This window comes from Rutidosis leptorrhynchoides, chromosome 10, assembly GCF_046630445.1.
Source record: "Rutidosis leptorrhynchoides isolate AG116_Rl617_1_P2 chromosome 10, CSIRO_AGI_Rlap_v1, whole genome shotgun sequence".
Lineage (NCBI taxonomy): Eukaryota > Viridiplantae > Streptophyta > Magnoliopsida > Asterales > Asteraceae > Rutidosis > Rutidosis leptorrhynchoides.
The window spans coordinates 323444117-323470925 of record NC_092342.1 but is presented as its reverse complement, the minus strand read 5'-3'; positions in this window follow the sequence as shown (position 1 = coordinate 323470925).

Genomic DNA, 26809 nt, shown 5'->3' with positions numbered 1-26809 from the left:
TTGGAATATTTAACTTCGGGTATAATAATAATTTGACAAGGACACTTGCAATTTATATTTATGACTGATGGACTGTTATGGACAAAAACCAGACGGACATATTAAATAATCCAGGACAAAGGACAATTAACCCATGGGCATAAAACTAAAATTAACACGTCAAACATCATGATTACGGAAGTTTAAATAAGCATAATTCTTTTATTTCATATTTAATTTCCTTTATTTTATATTTAATTGCACTTCTAATTATCGCACTTTTATTTATTGTTATTTAATCGCACTTTTAATTATCGTACTTTTTAATTATCGCAATTTTATTATTCGCAATTTCATTATCGTTATTTACTTTACGCTTTAATTTAAGTCTTGTATTTATTTTATATTTTACATTAGGTTTTAACTGCGACTAAAGTTTTAAAATCGACAAACCGGTCATTAAACGGTAAAAACCCCCCTTTATAACAATAATATTACTTATATATATATTTGTATTTTTATAAAAGTAAACTAATATAGCGTTGAGCTTTGTTCAAAGATTTCCCTGTGGAACGAACCGGACTTACTAAAAACTACACTACTGTACGATTAGGTACACTGCCTATAAGTGTTGTAGCAAGGTTTAAGTATATCCATTCTATAAATAAATAAATATCTTGTGTAAAATTGTATCGTATTTAATAGTTTTTCCTAGTAAAATAATAACTATTTTATATACACCTCTACGCACATCAAGTATTTTTGGCGCCGCTGCCGGGGAACTATCTTAAAAGCCGGAAGCGCAACGCTAATATAAAAAAAAAAAGATTTTTAGTTACTTTTATTAAAAGTCGTTTTTGTAAAAATACGTTTTAAATATTCGAAATTATAAAAAGAAAAACAAAAATATTAGTATTTTTAAGATTTTGTTAAATATTTAAGTTTTATAAGTTTCTTTATTTCTATTTTAGTTTATAAAAATATAAGTTTTATTTTAAAATCTTTTATTTATTTAAAAAACAGAAAACAGAAAATAAAAAAAAAAAGCTTTTAAAATCGAAAAAAAAAAATATTTTAAGTATATTTTTAAGTTTTTCTTTTATTTTTACAAAATTATAAAGTATTTTAAGTTTATTTTTAAGTTTTTATTTTGATTATATATATATATTTTATTTAAATTTAAAACAGAAAAAAAAAAAAAAAATATTAAATATTACGTGACCTGTCATTTGAACCAGTCCAATTGAACCAGTTCAGGGTGTCCATGCGACTCGCATGACCCACCCCCTTAAACCATGCGACTCGCATGAGGGGTCTGACAGGGCCACAAACAAACCCTAAAAACGCATTTATTACGGATATTAATTTATTATTATTAATTAAACCCTAATTTGATTTTATTATTATTAATTAAGTTTTTAGTTTAATTAATTTTAACTACTTTTAATTAGTTTTATTATATTTAAAATTTAATACTTTAATATAATTAATATAAAAATAATATTTTAATAAAAATTGAATTTTTTTTTTATCACTTTTTATTTCTTTTAATATTTTGTCCCTTTTTAATCGTTGTAGCATAATATTTGTATTTTTAGCTCATATTTAATTTTAAACTTAGTTTTTGCTATAGTTATTTTTACTCCTATATTTTTAGGCTTTGCCGTAGAATTCCTTAAGTGCTTTTTCTTTAGACTAAGATTTAGGTGCTTTAGAATTTTGCGACGCCTTTTTAAGTTTTAGTTTTTTCCATTTGGGATTTAGTTTTTCCTTGTAAGCTTTAATATTTTTAGACACCTTTTACTATGTACCAATTATCATTCCAATTAATAATTTCAATTTGCGATTATAATTTTAAGTTAGTTGTAGTAATAAGGTTAGGTTAGTAAAGTATTTTTAAGTTTTTATAAGTTTCTTTTATTTTTCCGTCACCTTTTATTTTTCAACCATTTTTTCTTTTTCGACCTTTTTCGACGAACTCTTTTTCTCTCTTATTTCTCGCCATTCTAGTTTTTAGGACTTAGAATTTTTTCTACTTCTTATCTAAATTTCTTAAAATTACGAAAATTTATTTTAAGTGGTTAAATTAATAGACATCAAAATTTTCTGGTTCGTAGTAATAGTTGGATTTGTACGTGGACCGGGTTATTGGAGCCAAACAGTCCTCAATTATATTGAGACCAAACGAATCCTGCCCCTCTGCTGCATCTTTTGGCTATTCGAAACGTGGGCAAAATCAGAAAAGTCTATTGATTGGATAACTTATTATAATTTTTCTTTCCTTTTTAAAACTAATAGGATATTCAGTGAATGCACCGAGCAAGACGTTCATCACCTTTTGTACGTTCACCACCTGTAACTAGATCAAGACATCGTTTAACAAATATAACCGCCGTTGATTTTTCTTTAGAATCGTCATCCAGTCGACCAAGTACTTCAGTTCAAATTTCCAATAATCCATTTTTTGAACCCGACCTCACAATTGAGAATCCAGAGAATATTCAGGAACGGTTCGTAGATCCTGAACCATTAAACTTTCCTCCGGAACCACCAATCATTCAAACAGAGATTGTTGAGGAACGAACTATTAAAACAGAATCATCTATTGATACCGAGTCAACAAATTCAATTATGGAGAATCTGGAACCTTTAAGTATGGAAGACCGAATGAGAGCTAAACGCACTGGCCAAGGTCACGCAATTACTCATCCAGACATTAATGCGCCAGATTATGAAATCAAAGGACAAATTCTACACATGGTGACTAATCAATGCCAATTTAGTGGTGCGCCGAAGGAAGATCCAAATGAACATCTACGTACCTTTAATAGGATCTGCACACTATTTAAAATCCGAGAAGTGGAGGATGAACAGATATATCTCATGTTATTTCCCTGGACTTTAAAGGGAGAAGCCAAAGATTGGTTGGAATCGTTACCTGAAGGGGCGATTGATACATGGGATGTTTTAGTTGACAAATTTCTTAAACAATTTTTTCCTGCATCTAAAGCCGTAAGACTTCAAGCAGAAATTGTTACGTTCACACAGAAGCCAAATGAAACTCTATATGAGGCGTGGACAAGATATGGAAAGTTATTAAGAGGATGTCCGCAACATGGTTTAGACACCTGTCAAATAGTACAAATATTCTACCGAGGATGCGACATCACTACAAGAAAAGACATAGATATAGCAGCTGGTGGTTCTATTATGAAGAAAACCGAAACTGATGCTTACAAAATTATTGATAACACTGCTTCCCACTCACATGAGTGGCACCAAGAAAAAGACATCATTAGATCATCTAAAGCAGCTAGAGCCGATTCTAGCCATGACTTAGATTCCATTTCGGCAAAGATAGATGCTTTCGAGAGACGAATGGAAAAGATGACTAAAGATATTCATGCTATACGAATTAGTTGTGAGCAGTGTGGAGGACCACATTTGACAAAAGATTGTCTCAGTATTGAATTAACAATGGAACAAAGAGAGAATATTTCATACATAAACCAAAGGCCTGGAAATAATTATCAGAATAATTATCAACCGCCAAGACCGATTTACAATCAAAACCAGAATTATAACCGAAATATTCCATACAACAACCAACAAGGTCCTAGCAATCAACAAGTATCCAATAATACTTATAATCAGCAAAGACCTAATTTTCAAAACAAACCACCACAACAAACCGATGATAAAAAGCCGAATTTAGAAGATATGATGACGAAGCTAGTTGAAACTCAAACGCAGTTTTTCACATCTCAAAAACAAACAAATGAACAAAATGCTCAAGCATTTAGAAATCAACAAGCTTCTATTCAAAATCGGGAACAAGAAGTAAGTAACCTAGCAAGGTTAATAGGTGAAAGAAAACCGGGAAGTCTACCTAGTGATACAAACGCTAACCCCCGGAATGAAACAGCTAAAGCTATTACCACAAGAAGTGGTACAACACTTAAACCACCCGAAATACCTGTAACTTCTGATGAAACCATTCCTACTCCACAAGAACCACAACCTGATCAGGATAAGGAAAAAGAACCGGTAGTTGAAAAGGATAATGAAGATAACACAGTTAAGGATAAACCTTATGTTAAACCGTACCAACCACCACTTCCTTACCCGAGTAAAATGAAGAAAGAAAAACTTGAAGCCGAGCAATCCAAATTCTTGGATATGTTTAAACAGATAAATGTAAATCTTCCTTTCATTGATGTGATTTCAGGAATGCCAAGATATGCTAAATTCTTGAAAGATCTAATCTCAAATAGAAAGAAAATGGAAGAACTTTCGGCTGTTACTATGAATGCTAATTGTTCAGCAGTGCTGTTGAATAAGATACCAGAAAAACTATCTGATCCAGGAAGTTTTACAATTCCATGTTTTCTGGGTAGTCTTAGTTCAATTGAAGCATTGGCAGACTTAGGTGCTAGTATAAATCTAATGCCGTATTCACTATACACTAAACTAGACCTTGGAGAATTAAAACCAACCAGAATAAGCATACAACTAGCCGATAGATCAATAAAATATCCTAGAGGGATAATGGAGAACATGCTAGTTAAAGTTGGTACTTTAGTATTTCCAGTAGATTTTGTTGTTTTGGACATGGAAGAAGATTCTCAAGTTCCTCTCATATTAGGAAGACCATTCTTAAACACGGCTAAAGCAATGATAGACGTGTTCGGTAAGAAACTGACCCTAAGTATAGAGGATGAGAGTGTTACCTTTTCAGTTGATAGAGCCATGCAACAACCACAATCTGCAGATGATACATGTTATTATATTCAAACTATAGATGCACATGCAGAATTATTAGAAGAATTTCCAGAATTACAAGGAACAGGAGAATGTTCTTTAGGAGAAGGTAATGAACCAATTGATGAAGCTGAAATGTTAGCTACACTTATAGCTAATGGATATGAACCAACAACAGAAGAAATTCAAATGCTAAAAGAAGAAGACAGATATCGATATAAATCATCGATAGAAGAACCTCCGAAATTAGAGTTAAAGCCACTTCCAAACCATTTGGAATACGCTTATTTACATGGTGAATCTGAATTACCTGTAATAATATCGTCTTCTCTTACTGAAAATGAGAAATCACAACTCATTTCTGTGTTAAAAGCTCATAAACCAGCCATTGCATGGAAGATTCATGATATTAAAGGAATAAGTCCTTCGTATTGCACACATAAAATCCTTATGGAAGAAGGCCATAAAACGTATGTGCAACGCCAACGAAGACTAAATCCTAATATGCAAGATGTAGTTAAGAAAGAGATTATTAAACTGCTAGATGCAGGTTTGATATATCCAATTTCTGATAGTCCATGGGTAAGCCCAGTTCAATGCGTGCCTAAGAAGGGTGGCATGACTGTCATTACAAATGAGAAAAATGAGCTTATTCCTACTAGGACTGTAACAGGATGGCGTGTATGTATTGATTATAGAAAATTAAATGACGCCACCAGAAAAGATCACTTTCCCTTACCTTTCATAGATCAAATGTTAGAAAGATTAGCCGGAAATAGTTACTATTGTTTTCTAGATGGATTTTCCGGATATTTTCAAATTTCAATAGCACCCGAAGACCAAGAGAAAACCACATTCACGTGCCCTTATGGTACTTTTGCTTACAAACGCATGCCATTTGGACTTTGCAACGCCCCTGCAACCTTTCAAAAGTGTATGATGGCGATTTTTCACGACATGATAGAAGAATGCATGGAAGTATTCATGGATGACTTTTCAGTCTTCGGTGATACATTTAAATCATGTCTAGTTAATCTGGAACGAATGCTAATTAGATGCGAAAAATCAAATCTAGTACTTAATTGGGAGAAATGCCATTTCATGGTTAAAGAAGGCATCGTTCTTGGACATAAAATTTCAAAAGAAGGAATTGAAGTGGATAGAGCTAAAGTAGATGTAATTGCTAAACTTCCACATCCCACCAATGTTAGAGGAGTTAGGAGTTTTCTAGGGCATGCCGGTTTTTACCGACGTTTCATAAAAGATTTTTCAAAAATTGCCACTCCTATGAATAAACTCCTAGAAAAGGATGCGCCGTTCATCTTTTCAGATGAGTGTATCAAATCTTTTAATATTCTTAAAGAAAAACTCACTAATGCGCCGATCATGATAACACCAAATTGGAATCTACCATTTGAACTAATGTGCGATGCAAGTGATTTTGCAATGGGAGCCGTTTTAGGACAAAGGATTGAAAAACGATTTCAACCTATATATTATGCTAGTAAGACATTACAAGGAGCACAAACGAACTATACAACTACTGAAAAAGAACTCCTTGCTATTGTCTTTGCTTTTGACAAATTTCGATCATATCTCGTTCTAGCAAAAACGGTGGTCTATACCGACCATTCTGCTCTTAGATACCTATTTTCAAAACAAGATGCTAAACCAAGATTAATCCCTTGGATCTTACTCTTACAAGAGTTTGATATTGAAATTCGAGATAAAAAAGGAGCAGAAAATCTCGCCGCTGATCATCTTTCTCGTCTTGAAAATCCCGAATTAGAAGTTCTAAATGAATCGGCCATACAAGACAACTTTCCTGATGAATATCTATTGAAGATAGATTATAAAGAAATCCCATGGTTTGCAGACTATGCAAACTACTTAGTTTGTGGATTCCTTGAAAAAGGATTATCGTACCAAAGACGAAAGAAATTCTTCAGTGATATAAAACACTATTTCTGGGAAGATCCACATCTGTTTAAAAGTTGTCCCGATGGAATAATACGCCGATGTGTATTTGGAGATGAAGCTAGTAAAATTTTAAACCATTGTCACACAGGACCAACAGGAGGGCATTATGGGCCTCAACTAACAGCAAGAAAAGTTTATGAAGCTGGATTCTATTGGCCTACAATTTACAAAGACGCACACCTTCTTTGCAAATCCTGTGATGCATGTCAAAGGGCCGGAAAAATAAGTCAACGTGATGAAATGCCACAAAATGTCATCCAAGTATGTGAAGTATTTGACATTTGGGGTATTGACTTTATGGGTCCATTTCCAAAATCTCATAATAATCTATATATACTCGTAGCCATTGATTATGTATCTAAATGGGCGGAAGCACAAGCTCTCCCAACTAACGATGCACGAGTTGTAGTCAACTTTTTAAAACGTCTTTTTGCAAGGTTTGGAACACCGAAAGCTTTAATAAGTGATCGGGGTACTCATTTCTGTAATAATCAACTTGAGAAAGTTCTTAAAAGATATGGAGTAACTCATAAAATCTCCACCGCATATCATCCACAAACAAGTGGACAAGTTGAAAATACCAACCGAGCTTTAAAACGTATTCTAGAGAAAACCGTAGGATCAAATCCAAAGGAATGGTCCATTAAATTGGAGGATGCACTCTGGGCTTTTAGAACAGCCTACAAAACTCCAATTGGAACCACACCTTTTAGACTTGTTTATGGAAAAGCATGTCATCTTCCAGTAGAAATTGAACACAAAGCATTTTGGGCTTTGAAGACATGTAATCTTGATTTACATGAAGCTGGACGTCTACGATTAAGTCAACTAAATGAATTAGAAGAATTAAGACATGAAGCATACGAAAATTCGTTAATCTATAAAGAAAGAACGAAGAAATGGCATGATAAAAGAATCAGAAGTTCAAAAGAATTCAAAGAAGGAGACAGAGTTCTTCTTTTCAATTCACGATTCAAGCTATTTCCTGGAAAATTGAAATCAAGATGGTCTGGACCATTCATAGTCAAAAGAGTTTTCCCATACGGAACGATAGAATTGATAAATTCAAATGGGATTGAATTTAAAGTTAATGGTCACAGAGTTAAACATTACATACATGGTCCGATGGAAGTCGACAACGAAGTTAATCACAATTTCGACACCACAGCTAACTAAGTGTGGGGAGAATCAAGTCTTTAAAGGATAATATGTATTTCTGTTAGAGTTAGATTGTCTGTTTTCGTGTAGTTCTCGAAAATGGAACACGTATGGTCTTTCCCTAGCAGACCCTAAAGAACTAGTCTTCTCCCCCCATTCTGAATTTTTATTTTTTTTAGGTTTTTACGAAATGAAGACTGCCTGTGAACTAAACCATGGTCTAATGCTACACGCTTTGATCACTAAACGTAATAATGACATACTACCGAGTGAATTAGTATCAGTAATCAGAGAAAGAATGGACGGAGTTAGAAAAGGATCCAGATGCGAAGATAATAAGTTACAATTTGGTAAAGGAAAATCAAAATCCGCAGCGAAAAGAAGAGCACGACACCTAGAAAGATGTCACAAATGCGGAAAATGGTCACATGGAGGTAAATGTTCAAATAATCAAACCTATTCAAATACCGAATTTGTTACTTTATGCAGAGACGGACCGTTCATATGTTTAGAAGAAAAGACAATGAATGCTCGAGGTTACGCCTATGCAGCCATGGAAAACCAATTAAACCGACTATCTTATGAATATAATAGATCATATAACTAAGAAATCTATTTCACAGGTATGTCTGTACAGTTTTTATTTTTATTTTTATTTTTAACCTTTTGATAATAAACGCTAATTTGTTCGCTAAAAAGTATTAAATTGGTATTAAATAAAATTAGGTTTGGCGACCGAAATTATTGATATCGTTCAAAAATTTATTACATCACTGCGAAATTTAACGTTTATTCTTAAGGTATAAATATCTTTAATCAATCAACCCAAAATATTTCAAAAATTCGTCATGAGTTAAATTAGGTCTTGGAACCGAAATTACTTTACCGAAAAGAGGGGCGCATATTTTTGATAATATTTGATTGATTAAAGTGGGATAAAAAGACAAAAAGATTTTTAAATTTATTTTTACCATGTTTTTAAAATTAATATTTAAATCTTAAGTTAATATTGTAAACTTTATAAAAACAATATATTTAAAATTGTAAATATTTGAAAAATTAATATAAGTTTGATATGAATTTATGAATTTTTAAAATTAAGTTTGGTGTGAATTTTTAAAATATAAATTTTTAAATTTATGAATTTTTAAATTAAGTTTGGTGTGAATTTTTAATTTTATATTTAAGTTGTGTGAATTTAAAAACAAAAATTTACTTTATCTCATTAAGTTAAGAATATGATTTTTAAAATTCGTCGTAAGTTGAAGACTAGGTCTTTGAACCGAAATTGCTTTACCCGAGGGAGGGACGAGAACTTTTATTATCATTATTTTTAATCTTTTTGATTTAAAGTATGCCAAAAAAATTAAAAAAATCCAAAAATCTAAGCTTTTAAAACAATCGCTTGAAAATGACAAAATTTTAAAATTTTGTCGAGGGACGGACTAGGGCATCTTCCCGAAACGACCTCGTCTTAAAAAGAAACAAAATTTTTAAAATTTTTATGTTTTAAAAGTATAAGGTTATTTAAAAAAAAAAAAAAATAAAAAAAAAATAAAAATAAAAAAATAAATAAATAAAAAACCTGGAAAATACCCTCATGCGACTCGCATGGGGGAAAGGCTTATACCATGCGAGTCGCATGGCAGCCAAAAACTGGCCAGGATCAAAATTCCAGCCGAGCTGCTCTTTTTCACAACACACATACACAAACACGAACTTACTACAAAACCCTCTCAAAAATTCATCATTTTTCACCAAATTTCTTGCAAAACTTCACAACAATTATGCCTAGATTCAGTAGTCTCAACCCCTTCAGGAGAAAGGTAAAGATTTCACCCCTAATCTCTTTAAATTCGAATTTTTGTGTTCTTGAGCTAGAAAATTTATATTTTGATTTTGTTAAATTTAGGTGTAATTAGAGCTAAATTGTTGTTATATTATGCATGTATATCCTAGATAGAAGCTATTTAACATGAATTGAAGCTAAAAACTTCAAATTTTTAAGAATCTAGGGTTTGTGTTCTTGAGCAATTTGGGGCTTTTTGATATAAACAGGTTATGGCCGATTTTTGTCATGAATTGTTGCTAAATTGAGTAGTGTAACATGTCTAGGTAGTTAAATGATCCAAACTTTGAGCCTAAACATGTTTTTGAGAATTAAAGTGGACTTTTTAAGTCCAAAAATTCATGAACTTGGATAAATTGATATAAAGGCCATTTGAAACTTGTTTCATTGCTAGTAGTGATTATTTTGGCATGTTATTTGAGATAAATGCTTATGAACCTGATGTACATTTTTCGTATATGCTTATTTGATAAAGTGTAGACTTGACAAAAATATGAAAATGAGCACTAGTTTGATTTGAATGCCATGTAACAAGTGTTTAATTGCCATAATGATTATTGTTGACATGTTTAAGAGTTTAAATGTGATAAAACATTGTACACATTTTCGTATGTAAAAGTGTAGAATTGTTATTGTTAAGAAAATGTGTATAAAATATATTATGAATTGAACATGTCATCATAATTGTTTCAAGTTATTATTTTGCTAACACTAATGCATATTTGGATGCACAATTTTTGTGTTTAATGTGTTTTACAGAGAGCCGATACTGGAGGTTCAGGAGCATCATCGTCCAGGCAACCAGAGCCCGAACCGGAAATGTTTCATGAACAAGAACAACATATGCAACAAGAAGAAGAAGAACAGGAGGAGCAACATATTCCATATCACGATCAAGATCAATTATTCATGAATCAGTTTCGTCAATTCGCTCCACATCAAAGGATTCTGAGCTTAGACATTAATGAAGATCAGTTACACCCAAATCTGAGATTTGATCGATGTTGGATAGAGTATCCAGATTATCAAAAGAACATGCACATTCTCTACTTTAAGGTTATTGAAATGCCAAGGGCAATTGACTGGGTACCTTTGGAAACAGTTGACCTTGCCGAACCGATTCGGGAATTATTGGTGCAAAGGTATGGTAATTCTCAGTTTAACGATTGGATGCGCCTATTTTCCATTCGTAGAACCATATATAGGGAATGGTGTATAGAATTACTTAGTACTATTAAGTTAAACAGTGATGTTAGGAGGATAGATGATAGAAGCTTTATTAGATTTCTGTTAGGTGGACGCATGTACAGAATGTCCATGATAGATTTAGCTAGGGCCTTACAGATTTACACCCCTGCTGAACTTTTGAGCCCCGACTGTAATAGCCTGATTGCCCAAGGAGAAAGGGTAGATAGGGAATTTGATATTAACGCCATCTGGAGGCGTATGTCCCACTTTAATGAATTTCACGCCAGTGGAAATCATACATACTTAGATATAGACAGAGCTGAACTCCGGGTGATTCATAGATTCTTAGCAAACACAATTACACAAAGGGGAAGAAATAAGGAGAAATTGACCGTAAACGATTTGTTCTACCTCAAGTGTATTAGAGACCCGAGGAGTTTCGTTAACATTCCCTATTGTGTTGGTTATTATCTCGCTAATGTAGTTTCGGGGATGAAATCGGGGAGTATTATAGGTGGTGGTATTTTCATTACTCTCATTGGAGAGTATTTAGGTGTAGATAAGCACCAAGGGGGTCCAATGAACGAAATAGAGGACGGAGGTGAAACTATAAGTTCAAACCTTTATCACGGTGCAAGGGTATTATTGATGAGACGTGGTCGGGTATATCGATACGAGGGACCTCAGCGACAGGTAGAAAGAGGTTCGGATGATGAAATGGAAGAGGCGAACAACATTATAGGAGTTGTTCGGGAGACTGCTCTTGATTTAGGCGTTCGTATGGAGGATGAATACATGACGAACTATGATAGGCATATGCAGTACGAGGCATGGCAACGTCGGAATGACTACGAGCATTCCCGGCAACGAGAGCATGGCCGATGGGATTATCATCAGCGCCAAATTATAAGCCAGTTGCAGCCTGGCGAGATGTATTATCCGACCCGACCCGCATACTATCCCGCACATCAGCCAGAAATGAGACCACCCTATGATTCATATGATTATGACGCAGCATACCAGTTCACCTATAATCAGCCATGGAACCCGGACGCGAACATGAATTGGGATCCATATCCTAATTTTCCTCCTAACCCACCTCCTGATCAGTAGAGATAAGTTGGTAATTTTTATTTTTATTTTAAACACTTAACATTTTATTACGTTTATGTAATGTTTGATATTTTATTATTATTGTGTACTAATATTTTTCTTATAGTTTGAAAGTGGGATGCCAAAGTTCCATTTCAAATTGCATGTATGATTATATTTGTATTGTATGTATTCTATTTTATGCACAAAACAGGGTAAAACAACGCGTTTTCAAAGACTGGCAGTAAGTTCAGCAAAAGCAAGTAATTTTGACGACAATGATGCAAAATATATGTGAAATAACAACAAGACGGAATGAACAAATGACGTGCACCATTTATCATTCAGCAAACAAACGCCAATATATTTGGAATCTTTGCTAAAAATTTAATCATTTTCACACTAATCACCCTCAATAATTTAAATTGTTACTGATTTCTTGCAAATGAGGGCATTGCAAGATCTTAAGTGTGGGAAGGGGTTAAATTCTTTCGGATTTTAAAATTTTTATATTAAACACTTGGTTACCATTAAAAATACTAGTAAAGCAGTAGTTGTATTAGAATCTAGTGCTCTCTGATAAAAAAAGAACAGCCCTAGTCTTATATACTGACTACCCAATTCTAGTAAAAATTTTCAAAATTTTCAATTAAATGAATTCAAATCATGTTTATACATATTTATGAACGATAAAACTAGGTTTTAACACCGAAATTATTGTTACCTCGGAAAGGACATAAATTAAGAAACAAACTAAAATGTCAAAATTCATTTAAAATGGAATAGAGGACGATAAAAAGGAAAATAAAAGCCAAGTGTGGGAAAATTTTCCAAGTTATCTTAAACATATGTCACATATATCTGTAACAAATAACTGAAAATACTTTTGCTTTGGACTAAACTAAACTGTTTTACCCAATGAAAGAAAAGAAGAGATGGATCTACACGATGAATCAATTCCATCACTAAAAGGAAGTAAAGTCTTCCAAAAAAGACACGCGCTTCTTGATTTAGGTCAAGAAGTTGTCGTTCAGACCAGCTGTAGGTTGACGAAAAATCTAGAAAAGTCATCACTAAAATCAGCAGGAAATCCACGGACCTCAGCATTAAACAGGGTCGCCAAGTGGTCAGATTTATCCTAACCATGAGAAGGATTTATCTCGTACAATGGGGAGGCACCATGCAAATTAGCTGGATAAGACTAATGAATCAGATTCCCAGAAAGGATAATCTCCTTAAAGATTAAAAATCAGCTTTTAAGACTGATATTACTCAATCCTAGAGATTGACCTTAAAGATTGAGAATTACAAACTCATGGAATTCAATGATATCTAAACTCGAGCTTGAACGAGAAAATATTTTGATCAAAAATACAAACCGATTTGTTTTCTGAAAACCCTATTTTCAATGCGTTCATTACCATTGAACGTAAAATCCTAGGAATTCACCTGGAATTCATTAGGTCACCTGAACTAAATCGGGTGTCAACCGTAAGAACGGTGGTTGCATAGCATGGTCAAAGACAGGACCTTGTGCCAGACCGAAAAATTATAAGGGTGAGCTTTTACTATTGCTCCTACCAAGGATAGTAATTGCGTCCGACACGTTATAGACCATAATCAAAAGCATGTCACGGGACATTGCCTTAACAGTTGCTTGTTCAACGCTTTCCTTTACAACCGGACGGTAGTTTACCGAAAGGTAATATACGGGACAAGTAAACTGGACGTGTTGCTTTCCAAATACAAGGTTAGCAAGTGGGTGACACAAAACCGCAAGTTTTGAGCTAAAATTTTCAAATCTGAAACCCACCAAACCCACAAAAATATTTTGCAAACACCGGTAAAGGGTTATTCCGGAAAACTTATCTAGGGTAAAAACTAGATTTCAAAAGATCAAATGTTTTCATAAAGATCCAATTTCCTTAATGGATCTAAATTTTTATAGTCATGTGGGACTGTAAACCATATCGTTATTACCATTGTTTATACCGCCGTATAGAAATCACTGATGTACAAAGTATGAAGAATAAAGAAGTGATTCTAGTATTTCAAGACAATATTGCTTGAGGACAAGCAACGCTCAAGTGTGGGAATATTTGATAATGCTAAAAACGAACATATATTTCATAGCATTATTCCTCAAGAAAGACAAGATTTTAGTTGGTATTGTTCGATTTACAAGCAATATTCGTTTAAATATTAAAAAGTGAAGACAAAAGGCAGATTCGACAAATTGAAGACAAAAAGGTCCAAAGAGCTAAAAAGTACAAGATACAACTAAAAAGGTTCAAAATATTGATGAGGAACGTCTCAAAATGACAAGAGTACAAGTTACAAGACGCAAAGTACACGATATAAAATAATACGCGAAGACGTCCGAAAATCCGGAACCGGGACCTGAGCCAAGAAGAAACGCCCGACGCAACGGACCAAAAATATCTAGTCTACTATGCACAAGAATATAATATAATATATATATAATTATATATAATTATATATTATATATATTATTATTATTATATTACGTCGGCAAGAAGAAAACAAAGCAATTTGGCTGGATCCAGGGTGGCCATGCGACTCGCATGGCCAGAGGCACAAATCCATGCGAGTCGCATGGAGTGAAAATGTTGGTCAGGTCCTATATAAAGCCAGTTTTCTGCCGAGTTTTACACACATAATTTTAATCTCTCTCAATATATACGATATATATATATATAATTTATATTTTAATTTTAATTTTAATTTTAATTCTAATAATAAGGGTATGTTAGCAAATGTTGTAAGGGTGTAAGTCGAAATTCTGTCCGTGTAACGCTACGCTATTTTTAATCATTGTAAGTTATGTTCAACCTTTTTATATTAATGTCTCGTAGCTAAGTTATTATTATGCTTATTTAAAACGAAGTAATCATGATGTTGGGCTAATTACTAAAATTGGGTAATTGGGCTTTGTACCATAATTGGGGTTTGGACAAAAGAACGACACTTGTGGAAATTAGACTATGGGCTATTAATGGGCTTTATATTTGTTTAACTAAATGAAAATTTGTTAATGTTAATATAAAGATTTACAATTGGGCGTCCCTATAAATTACCATATACACTCGATCGGACACGATGGGCGGGGTATTTATATGTACGAATAATCGTTCATTTAACCGGACATGGGAATGGATTAATAGCCACTAGAATAATTAAAACAGGGGTGAAATTACATTCAAGGGTAATTGGTGTAATTGTTAACAAAGTAGTAAAACCTTGGTTTACACGCAGTCGATAACCTGGTGTATTCATTAAACAAAGTATTAAAACCTTGTTACAATTCGAATCCCCAATTAGTTGGAATATTTAACTTCGGGTATAATAATAATTTGACAAGGACACTTGCAATTTATATTTATGACTGATGGACTGTTATGGACAAAAACCAGACGGACATATTAAATAATCCAGGACAAAGGACAATTAACCCATGGGCATAAAACTAAAATTAACACGTCAAACATCATGATTACGGAAGTTTAAATAAGCATAATTCTTTTATTTCATATTTAATTTCCTTTATTTTATATTTAATTGCACTTCTAATTATCGCACTTTTATTTATTGTTATTTAATCGCACTTTTAATTATCGTACTTTTTAATTATCGCAATTTTATTATTCGCAATTTCATTATCGTTATTTACTTTACGCTTTAATTTAAGTCTTGTATTTATTTTATATTTTACATTAGGTTTTAACTGCGACTAAAGTTTTAAAATCGACAAACCGGTCATTAAACGGTAAAAACCCCCCTTTATAACAATAATATTACTTATATATATATTTGTATTTTTATAAAAGTAAACTAATATAGCGTTGAGCTTTGTTCAAAGATTTCCCTGTGGAACGAACCGGACTTACTAAAAACTACACTACTGTACGATTAGGTACACTGCCTATAAGTGTTGTAGCAAGGTTTAAGTATATCCATTCTATAAATAAATAAATATCTTGTGTAAAATTGTATCGTATTTAATAGTTTTTCCTAGTAAAATAATAACTATTTTATATACACCTCTACGCACATCAGCCCTCAGGAAGTGATAGGATAGGTGCGGTGGTTAACTTCTTCTTCAAATTTTGGAATGCTGATTCGTGTGCGGGTTCCCAAATGAAATTCTTGCCCTTGTGAGTCAGCGCGGTCAAAGGACGCGCAATCAGAGAAAATCCTTCAATGAACCTTCGGTAGTAACCGGCGAGACCTAGGAATTGGCGAATATGCGTCGGAGTAGTGGGGTCTCCCACTTGCTGATAGCTTCAATCTTGGCGGGGTCAACTTTGATACCCTGGTCGCTCACAACATGACCTAGAAATTGTACTTCCTTCAACCAAAATTCACACTTGGAGAATTTGGCGTAAAGTTGCTCGTGTCTCAAGAGTTCAAGTACTAGTCGGAGGTGTTGCTCATGCTCTTCTTCGCTCTTAGAGTAGATGAGGATATCATCTATGAAGACGATAACAAACTTATCCAAGTACGGCTTGCAGACACGATTCATGAGATCCATGAACACGGCAGGTGCATTGGTTAATCCGAATGGCATCACGAGAAACTCATAATGACCATAACGTGTTCTAAATGCAGTTTTCATCACGTCACTTTCCTTCACCCTCAACTGGTGATAACCGGATCGTAAGTCGATCTTTGAGTAAACGCTCGATCCTTGTACTTGATCAAAAAGATCATCAATTCGTGGAAGAGGATACTGATTCTTGATTGTCAATTTGTTGAGTTCACGGTAGTCGATACACATACGGAAGGATCCATCCTTCTTCTTCGCAAACAACACAGGTGCGCCCCAAGGCGAGAAACTTGGTTGGATAAACCCTCGGTCTAGTAGTTCTTGTAGTTGACTCTGTAATTCTTGCATCTCGGAAGGTGCGAGTCTATAAGGTGCGCGAGCTATAGGTGCAGCTCCTGGCACTAAATCAATCTGAAACTCTACTGCTCTCGGCGGCGGTAATCCAGGCAATTCCTCTGGGAAGACATCAGAAAATTCGTTCACAATTCGAACATCGTTCACGCTCTTCACCTCAGTTTCTACTGTTTTCACATGCGCTAGGACAGCAAGACGTCCCTTCTTCATAATCTTTTGTGCTTTCACGCAACTAATGAGGTTCAACTTCGAGGTACATCTCTCTCCGTAGATAATCAGTGGCTCACCGTTTTCTTGTGGTATATGAAGAGCTTTATCTCCACAGATAATATCGGCCCTTATCTTGCTCAACCAATCCATACCAACGATCACGTCAAAACTTCCCAGTTTGATAGGTATCAAATCAATTTCAAAATTAGCGCCAGCTATGTTGATAATAGCACCTCGACTAATATGGTCAACTTTTTCAAGTTTTCCATTGGCGACCTCGACAAGCATATTCTCCTTTAACGGGACTAACGACCAATTAATCTTATCGCAAAAATGTCTACATACATAACTTCTATCCGCACCAGTATCAAACAAGACAGAAGCTAAAAGATTGTTGATTTTGAATATACCTGTCACCAAGTCGGGGTTTTCGCGTGCGTCCCTTGCATTAACATTGAAAGCTCTAGCGCGGGGTGGTCCACCATCTTTTCGCTTATTTGGATACGCATTTCTGAAATGGCCTGTCTGCCCGCATTCGTAACACTTCCTTGGCCCTGTGGGGTTCGGCTTCCCATTCAAAGTGGTGACCTTGCAGTCTTTTCCAACATGCCCAGACCGTTGGCACTTCTCGCAGACAACATTGCAATACCCAGTGTGGTGTTTGTAACACCTCTTGCATTGAGGTAGGGTTCCCTTGTAGTTCGGGTTGGAGTTGGTGTTGTTGTTGGGGTTGGGGTTTCCACCGTTGTTGTTTCCTCTGAAACCCTCATGTCGTTTCGCCGGGTTTTGATCATAGTTCCTTCCCCTGTTGTTGTTGTTGTGGTTATCCCATTTGCGCTTCTCACTAGTACCCGCTTCAGACTTAGTTTTCTCCGGTTCATCGATGGTTATTTGATTCATTAAAGTATGCGCCATGCGCATCGCTTCGGGAACATTCGGTGGTTTGGATGAGGTGACATTTCCCTTGATGGACTTAGGGAGTCCCCAGAAGTATCTTTCCATTCGCTTGAATTCCGGGGTGACCATTGTCTGGCACATCAGGGCTAACTCCAAAAATCTCCTGTTGTAACCATCAAGGTCGTTCCCAACGGCCTTTAACTTCATGAATTCCATTTCCATCTTTTGGATTTCGGTTCTCGGACAATACTCCTCAATCATGGCACACTTAAATTCTTCCCATGGCGTAGCATACGCCTCATCAATGCCTTGTGCCTGTGCCATTGTGTTCCACCACGTGAGCGCGCCGTCAGACAGCGTGCAAGAAGCAAATTTGGTTTTGTTGTCCTCCGAACAGTTGCTAACTCGGAATACTAATTCAAGTTTCTCAAACCATCTGGTGAGACCAACCGGTCCCTCAGTGCCGCTGAAGTATGTGGTTTACAGCTCTGGAATTCCTTGTAAGTACACCCATTTCGAACGGGTTAAATAACCGGTGGTGGTGGCGGTGGCGGTGGAGCTTGGGGTTGCATTTCCGCAATGGCTGCGGCTACACGTTCTTGGATCATCTCTTCAATTTGAGCAGCAGTAGGTGTGGATCGATGGTTAGCCATGGTGTTCTATACAAACATTTTGACTCTTAAGTCAAAATCCAGCATTCAATATATAATAATATAGTATATAACAACCAACATGTAAACAGCACAACACATGTTAATTAAGTAACGCAAGTTGATACAAGTACCGCAAAACACCATACAGTAACGTAAATAGAACACTTGTGCAAAAAGTAACATCACAAAGTTTCCATTCATTAATAATAAGTTTCATACATCATGATAGTTTCGTACAATACATAAGTGAAATATGAAACTACAACTAGATTACATCATGAAATCTAATACAAAATGTCCTACGGTGAAGGTGGGTGTAGGATGTCTAAAACCTGAGACATCTGCTCCTCAAGCTCAGCTACCCGAACTCGGAGGATCTCCACCTCCCTTGTCAATTCCTCGACTGTGGGAGATGGTGGGGCAGGTGGTGCAGGTGGTGCCGGTGGTGTAGGTGGCTCTAGTGGTGCGGGTGGTGCGGGTGGTGCGGGTGGTGCCGGTGGTGCGGGTGGTGCAGACCGCACGAAACGGGGTGCAGATGTTCCGGCTCCAGAAATAGTCAGTACGTAACGGGGTGTCTTACGCACTTATGGGTCGGCAGGGTACGGCAAAAGCCGCTTACGAGCAGTAACCCTACGACGTCGACCAAACGCGTCAGTGAAGGCTCGTCCTCCGTTGATCCCCGAAATGATGGTACCGTCAAAACGATACCGCTTCTTCGGCGGGGTGGAGGGTGGCTGAATAGGTGCATCAGCATGGTCCTCATCATCACTGGAGTCGTCTGAGGAGGTGTCATCTGATGAAGAATCAGTGGATGACTGGTCATCCGAATCATGTGGTGGTGGCACTGGTGGCTGAACTGGTAGTCCGTGGGCGGCCATCATCTATCTGTATCTGCCTGGCGGAATCGGCACTAAACGTCCATTAGGAGTGCGTCGGCACGGCATGTGCATATGGTTACAGAATGGCCCTTCCCCGAACTCCGCGGGAATTACAACACCACCGATGCGGGGATGTGGCTCCGAGGGTCCGGGAGCAGACGGAGCTGGAATCTCCGTAGGGTCCACGTGTCCATCAATAGTAGCCACTGGTGTCGGCGCACTACTACTAGCTCCGGAAGACGAAGCGCCGGGGTCACTAGTGCGTATCGGGATCGGTGTGTCGGCAGCAGCAGGTGGGGTGGCTGACGAGTCTGGACTGCCCAAAACGATAGCAGGTGGAACATCTGACATCTGAACAAGGAAAAAATAAATTTTCCATGTTAGTAAGTCATAAAGCAAGCACGTATTAGGCCAACAGTTTAAATCATGTATAACAATAAGTAGCATGGCAATAATAACGAATCGTACGGAAGTAGCATGCAATCGAAAGCAAGTAATATCATACGGTAGTGAAATCATGTAGTAGTATATGGCATATAGCAGTAAAAGTAAGCAGCAGCATGCAGTAAGTTCAGCGGAAACAAGTAAACTAGCAAGTTGTAGATTAGTCCTATTAGTGAATCCTACTCGGGTCGGTCTTAGACTCACTAATGCATCCTAATTCCCTACAACCAATGCTCTAATACCAAATGTGATGCCCTATACAAAACCATCGTTTACGAATCATCAACAACAGGATCATTACAAGGTTAAGTACTATATGCTGTAATAAAAGAAGTTGCATTCACGATAAAAAGATGACGTCATAACCGACGTCAATTGTTTTACACCAACAGTATGCTTCTACGAATAGCAAACATGAATAAATGTATGTGACCCTTAGGTCGTTACAAAACATAGTTCAAAAGTATTAAAGTTTGAATGCAAGATAAACAGTTCATGCGGTGATAACACTAGAGCAGCGGGTGTCTACGGCAAGACTAGCACGACAGTGGAAGCAAATAACCTTAAGCACCTGAGAAAAACATGCTTAAAAACGTCAACACAAAGGTTGGTGAGCTATAGTTTAAGTATAACAATATGTAAGGTAGGCCACGAGATTTCAGTGCTACAAAGAGCGTTTCAAAATAGTATGATAAAGTATATATTAACCGTGGGGACTTGGTAACTAACTTAACGTTTATACCCCCTGAAAGTACACTTGGCAAGTGCGTATGTTTACGAAGTATTAAACACTCGTTAAATACTAGCGCTACTAGCCCGAGTGGGGATGTCAAACCCTATGGATCCATATCTAAGATTCGCGTTCACCGGTTCAAAAACCAATGACTAAACGTTACCGAGCTAAAGGGAATGTTTCTGCTGTTATATAACCCACACATATATAAGTTTAAGTACTCGTGCCTAGTATGCAAAACATAAAATCCGCATGTATTCTCAGTTCCCAAAATAAGTTAAAGTAAAAAGGGAATGCTATAACTCACAATGATAAAGTAGCGGTAAAATATGACTCGGAAAGTAAGCAAGTAATGAAGGTTGTCCAAATGGGTCCTCAACCTAAGTCAAATAGTACTAAGTCAGTAAATCGTCCGAATAGGTTTAAAAGTATGTAAATAAGGTCTTAAGGGTCATCATCATTCATCATTTAACAAAAGGTGTAAAGTAGGTTTCGTTCATGAAAGTAGTTTAAAACAAAGGCTGAGTTCGGTCAGTCACCACGGCCTCTATACCTACTGAAATAAGGTGAGACCAGTGGCCATGGCTCTGTATATGAGTCCTTTAAGTGTGTTAAAATTTACAGAAGCAAACTCGTCTTCGTTTCACCGTGGTGACGGTCTAAGTGCGAGTAGGTCAGAAATTTCTGCACAACGTTAAAAGGACATAGTGACGATCGGAGGGCCATAAATCCTAAACCGTAACTCGGATTAAGACGAGTCCTATATGAACAATTATCTACTCGAAAATATCTATCTGAAAATCAAGGTTACAGTAGCCCAGGTGTACTGGTATGTTACAGAACCCAGAAAACAGTAGGCAGAAGATAGTAAACAGAAAAATAGTGGGTTCTGGTGGTCTTGGTGCTCGATGCTTATCACGGTTCTCATCCTTGATGCATATAGCTTCAAGTGTACAACTCGTTGATGTGTTTGCATCATTTTCACCAAGGTTTGACCATCATAACCCAAGTGTAAGTCTAAGACATGAAGCACAACTCACTTAAGTGTTGCAATCAAAGTCTTAGATCTAACACATACATGAACTTTAAAACTAATAATAAGTTACAAACTTGAAAGTGAACTTATGAAATCAAGATCTTAAGATGTAGAACATAGTTCTTAGTTTGATCTTGAAGATCCAAGACTCAAAAGTCTAGATCTAACATAAGTGTATAAAGTTATAGTTAAAGAAATCTTACTTACATGTTCTTGAACCATTTAAAGTTAACTTTAGTTCAAGATTAATGAGATCAAAGTTAACTAGTAACATTTGACCAATAGGAACATAAATCATGAAATTAAAGTGCAAGTAAATGAAGTAAATAAGCTAAGTAAACAAGTTAATAAGTTCATGGGTTGCATACTTTAAAGATTCAAGCCTAAGCTTGATCTTTAAGGAAAGTAAACTTTAAAGTTTACCTCATTAATCACAAGTATGCTTTCAACACATGAACTTTGATCTTTTAAATCTTTAAATGTAGAACATAAACTATAAAGTTTAATCCTTGTATGTTCTTGTTATGACAAGATAAAGTGAAGAATCAAACTAGAAAATTTGCTTCTTAGTAATTAGTATGTAACAACAAGGAACTAGTAATCAAAACAACTACAACTAACAAGTAATCAATTAACAAACAAAGATGATGATGAGATGAGATTGGGTTTCGGTTTTTGTAAGCAAGAAAGGAAGAAGAAAAGTTTATTACTTACAAGAATAAGAGAGAAACTTGAGAGAGTTTGAAGTATTGCTTGTATGTGTGTGTAAAAGAAATGAATGCAAGTAAACAAGTAATGAAAAAAAAGGATTTTGAATCCCTTGTAACCCCTTGGTTCTGACGGTTTGGTAAGCAAATGGGGAGGGATGAGTTGTCTACTAGTCCATGCATGGTAAAGGTTCATAAAGTTGGTTATTAAGGGTGCTTACATGGGAACTAGTTGTAAGTCTTATGTAACTTGATTCCTTTACACTAAACTAACTAGTTAGGCATTAAATGGACTACTTACATGTGGTGATGGGTTAACTAGTCCACTTAAGGGTGTAGGGTGGGCTTATAAGCCCATGTTCAATCATAAAGCTCAAGTATGTATTAATTATCAAATAAATCCAATTAAAGCCCAAGTAACTAACTAATCACCATAGTTAATTAAAATGATTAATAAAACTTAATCATGAACGTAAATAATACTTGAAAATATTATTCGTAAAAGTTTCGTGTGTCACAAAGACGTTTCGGGCAATTAAAGTCAAGTTCGGGCAATCATGGCAACATGTAAATGTAATAACATACATTCGTTTTATCACACATATTAATAATAACAATTATTAAAAAATAAACATTGGAAAAATCCAGGGTCGTTACAAAAACTTCCATACATTCTTCTATCATGTCGTGAAAAATCGCCATCATGCACCTTTGGAAGGTTGCAGGGGCGTTGCAAAGTCCAAATGGCATACGTTTGTACGTAAAAGTACCATAAGGGCATGTGAACGTGGTTTTCTCTTGGTCCTCGAGTGCTATTGGGATTTGAAAATATCCAGAAAAGCCGTCAAGAAAACAATAGTAACTATTTCCGGCTAATCTTTCCAACATTTGATCAATGAAAGGTAAGGGAAAGTGATCTTTTCTGGTAGCGTCATTTAATTTTCTATAATCAATACAAACACGCCATCCTGTTATAGTCCTAGTAGGAATAAGCTCATTTTTCTCATTTGTGATGACAGTCATGCCACCCTTCTTAGGTACACATTGAACTGGGCTTACCCATGGACTATCAGAGATTGGATAAATTAAACCTGCATCAAGCAGTTTAATAATTTCTTTCTTAACAACATCTTGCATATTAGGATTTAGTCTTCATTGGCGTTGCACATACGTTTTATGACCTTCTTCCATAAGGATTTTATGTGTGCAATACGAAGGACTTATGCCTTTAATATCATGAATCTTCCATGCAATAGCTGGTTTATGAGCTTTTAGCATAGAAATGAATTGAGATTTTTCATTTTCAGTAAGAGAAGACGATATTATTACAGGTAATTCAGATTCACCATGTAAATAAGCATATTCCAAATAGTTTGGAAGTGGCTTTAACTCTAATGTCGGTGGTTCTTCTATTGATGATTTATATCGATATCTGTCTTCTTCTTTTAGCATTTGAAGTTCTTCTGTTGTTGGTTCATATTCATTAGCCATGAGTACGGCTAACATTTCAGCTTCATTAATTGGTTCAGTTCCTTCTCCTAAAGAACATTCTCCTGTTCCTTGTAATTCTGGAAATTCTTCTAACAATTCTGCATGTGAATCTATAGTTTGAATATAATAACATGTATCATCTGCAGATTGCGGTTGTTGCATGGTTCTATCAACAGAAAAGGTAACACGCTCGTCCTCTATACTTAGGGTCAGTTTCTTACCAAACACGTCTATTATTGCTTTAGCCGTGTTTAAGAATGGTCTTCCTAATATGAGAGGAACTCGAGAATCTTCTTCCATGTCCAGAATAACAAAATCTACTGGAAATACTAAAGTACCAACTTTAACTAGCGTATTTTCCATTATCCCTCTAGGATATTTTACTGATCGATTGGCTAGTTGTATGCTTATTCGTGTTGGCTTCAATTCTCCGAGGTCTAGTTTAGCGTATAGTGAATACGGCATTAAAGTTATACTAGCACCTAAGTCTGCCAATGCTTCTATTGAACTAAGACTACCCAGAAAACATGGAATTGTGAAACTTCCTGGATCTTATAATTTTTCTGGTATCTTATTCAACAGCACTGCAGAACAATTAGCATTCATAGTAACAGCCGAAAGTTCTTCCATTTTCTTTCTATTTGTGATTAGATCTTTCAGAAATTTAGCATATCTAGGCATTTCTGAAATCACATCAATGAAGGGAAGATTGACATTTATCTGTTTAAACATATCCAAGAATTTGGATTGCTCGGCTTCAAGTCTTTCTTTTCTCATTTTACTCGGGTAAGGAAGTGGTGGTTGGTATGGTTTAACATAAGGTTTAGCCTTAACTGTGTTATCTTCATTAACCTTTTCAACTATCGGTTCTTTTTCCTTATCTTGTTCAGGTTGTGGTTCTTGTGGAGTAGGAATAGAGTCATCAGAAATTACAGGTATTTCAGGTGGTTTAAGTGTAATACCACTTCTTGTGGTAATAGCTTTAGCTATTTCATTCCGGGGGTTAGCATTTGTATCGCTAGGTAGACTTCCCGATTTTCTTTCACCTATCAACCTTGCTAGGTTACTCACTTCTTGTTCCAGATTTTGAATTGAAGCTTGTTGATTTCTAAATGCTTCAGCATTTTGTTCATTGGTTTGTTTCTGAGATGTGAAAAATTGAGTTTGAGATTCAACTAGCTTCGACATCTTATCTTCTAAATTTGGCTTTTTATCATCGGTTTGTGGTGGTTTGTTTTGAAAAATTGGTCTTTGCTGATTGTAAGTATTATTGGATACTTGTTGATTGCTAGGACCTTGTTGGTTGTTGTATGGAACATTTCGGTTATAATTCTGGTTTTGATTGTAGATTGGTCTTGGCGGTTGATAATTATTCTGATAATTATTTCCAGGCCTTTGGTTCATGTATGAAACATTCTCTTTTTGTTCCATTGTTTGTTCAATACTGAGATAATCTTTTGTCAAATGTGGTCCTCCACACTGCTTACAACTAATTCTTATTGAGTGCATATCTTTAGTCATCTTTTTCATTCGTCTCTCGACAGCATCTATCTTTGCAGAAATGGAATCAAAGTCATGGCTAGAATCGGCTCTTGCCGCTTTAGATGATCTAATGATATCTTTTTCTTGATGCCACTCATGTGAATGGGAAGCAGTGTTATCAATAATTTTGTAAGCTTCAGTTGCGGTTTTCTTCATAATGGAACCACCAGCTGCTATATCGATGTCTATTCTTGTAGTGATGTCGCATCCTTGGTAGAATATTTGTACTATTTAATAAGTGTCTAAACTATGTTGCAGACACCCTCTCAACAATTTTCCAAATCTTGTCCACGCCTCATATAAAGTTTCATTTGGCTTTTGCATGAATGTAACAATTTCTCCTTGAAGTCTCACGACTTTAGATGCCGGAAAAAATTGTTTAAGAAAATTTTCAACTAAAACATCCCATGTATCAATCGCCCCTTCAGGTAACGATTCTAACCAATCTTTGGCTTCTCCCTTTAAAGTTCAGAGAAATAACATGAGATATATCTCTTCATCCTCAACTTCTCGGATTTTAAATAGAGTACAGATTCTATTAAAGGTTCGAAGATGTTCGTTTGGATCTTCCTTTGGCGCACCACTAAATTGACATTGATTATTTACCATGTGTAGGATTTGTCCTTTGATTTCATAATCTGGCACATTAATGTCTGGTTGTGTAATTGCGTGACCTTGGCCAGTGCGTTTAGCTCTCATTCGGTCTTCCATACTTAGAGGTTCCAGATTTTTCATGATTGAATTTGTTGAATCTGAATCACTAGAGAATTCTGACTTAATGGTTCCTTCCACGACAATCTCTGGATGAGTGATTTGTGGTCAGGAGGAATGATTAGTGGTTCAGGATCTCTGAATTGTCCCTAAATATCCTCCGGATTCTCAATTGTGAGGTCGGGTTCAAAAAATGGATTATCGATAATTTGAATTGGAGTACTTGGTCGACTAGATGACGATTCTAAAGAAAATCAACGGCGACGATATTGGCTAGATGTCTTGATCGAGTTACAGGTGGTGAACGTTTTGCTTGATGCATTCACTAAATATCCTATTAGTTATAAAAGATAAAAATTATATAAGTTATCAAATTAATAGACTTTTCTGATTTTGCCCACGTTTCGAATAGCCAATAGATGCAGCAGGTAGCCAGGACCCTTTAAATCGGAAGCCCACAACTCGCCACTAACAAATTCAACTATTACTACGAACCAGAAAATTTTGGATGTCTATCAATTTAACCACTTAAAATAATTTTTCGTCGAAATTTAAAGAAATTTTAGAGAAGAAATAGAA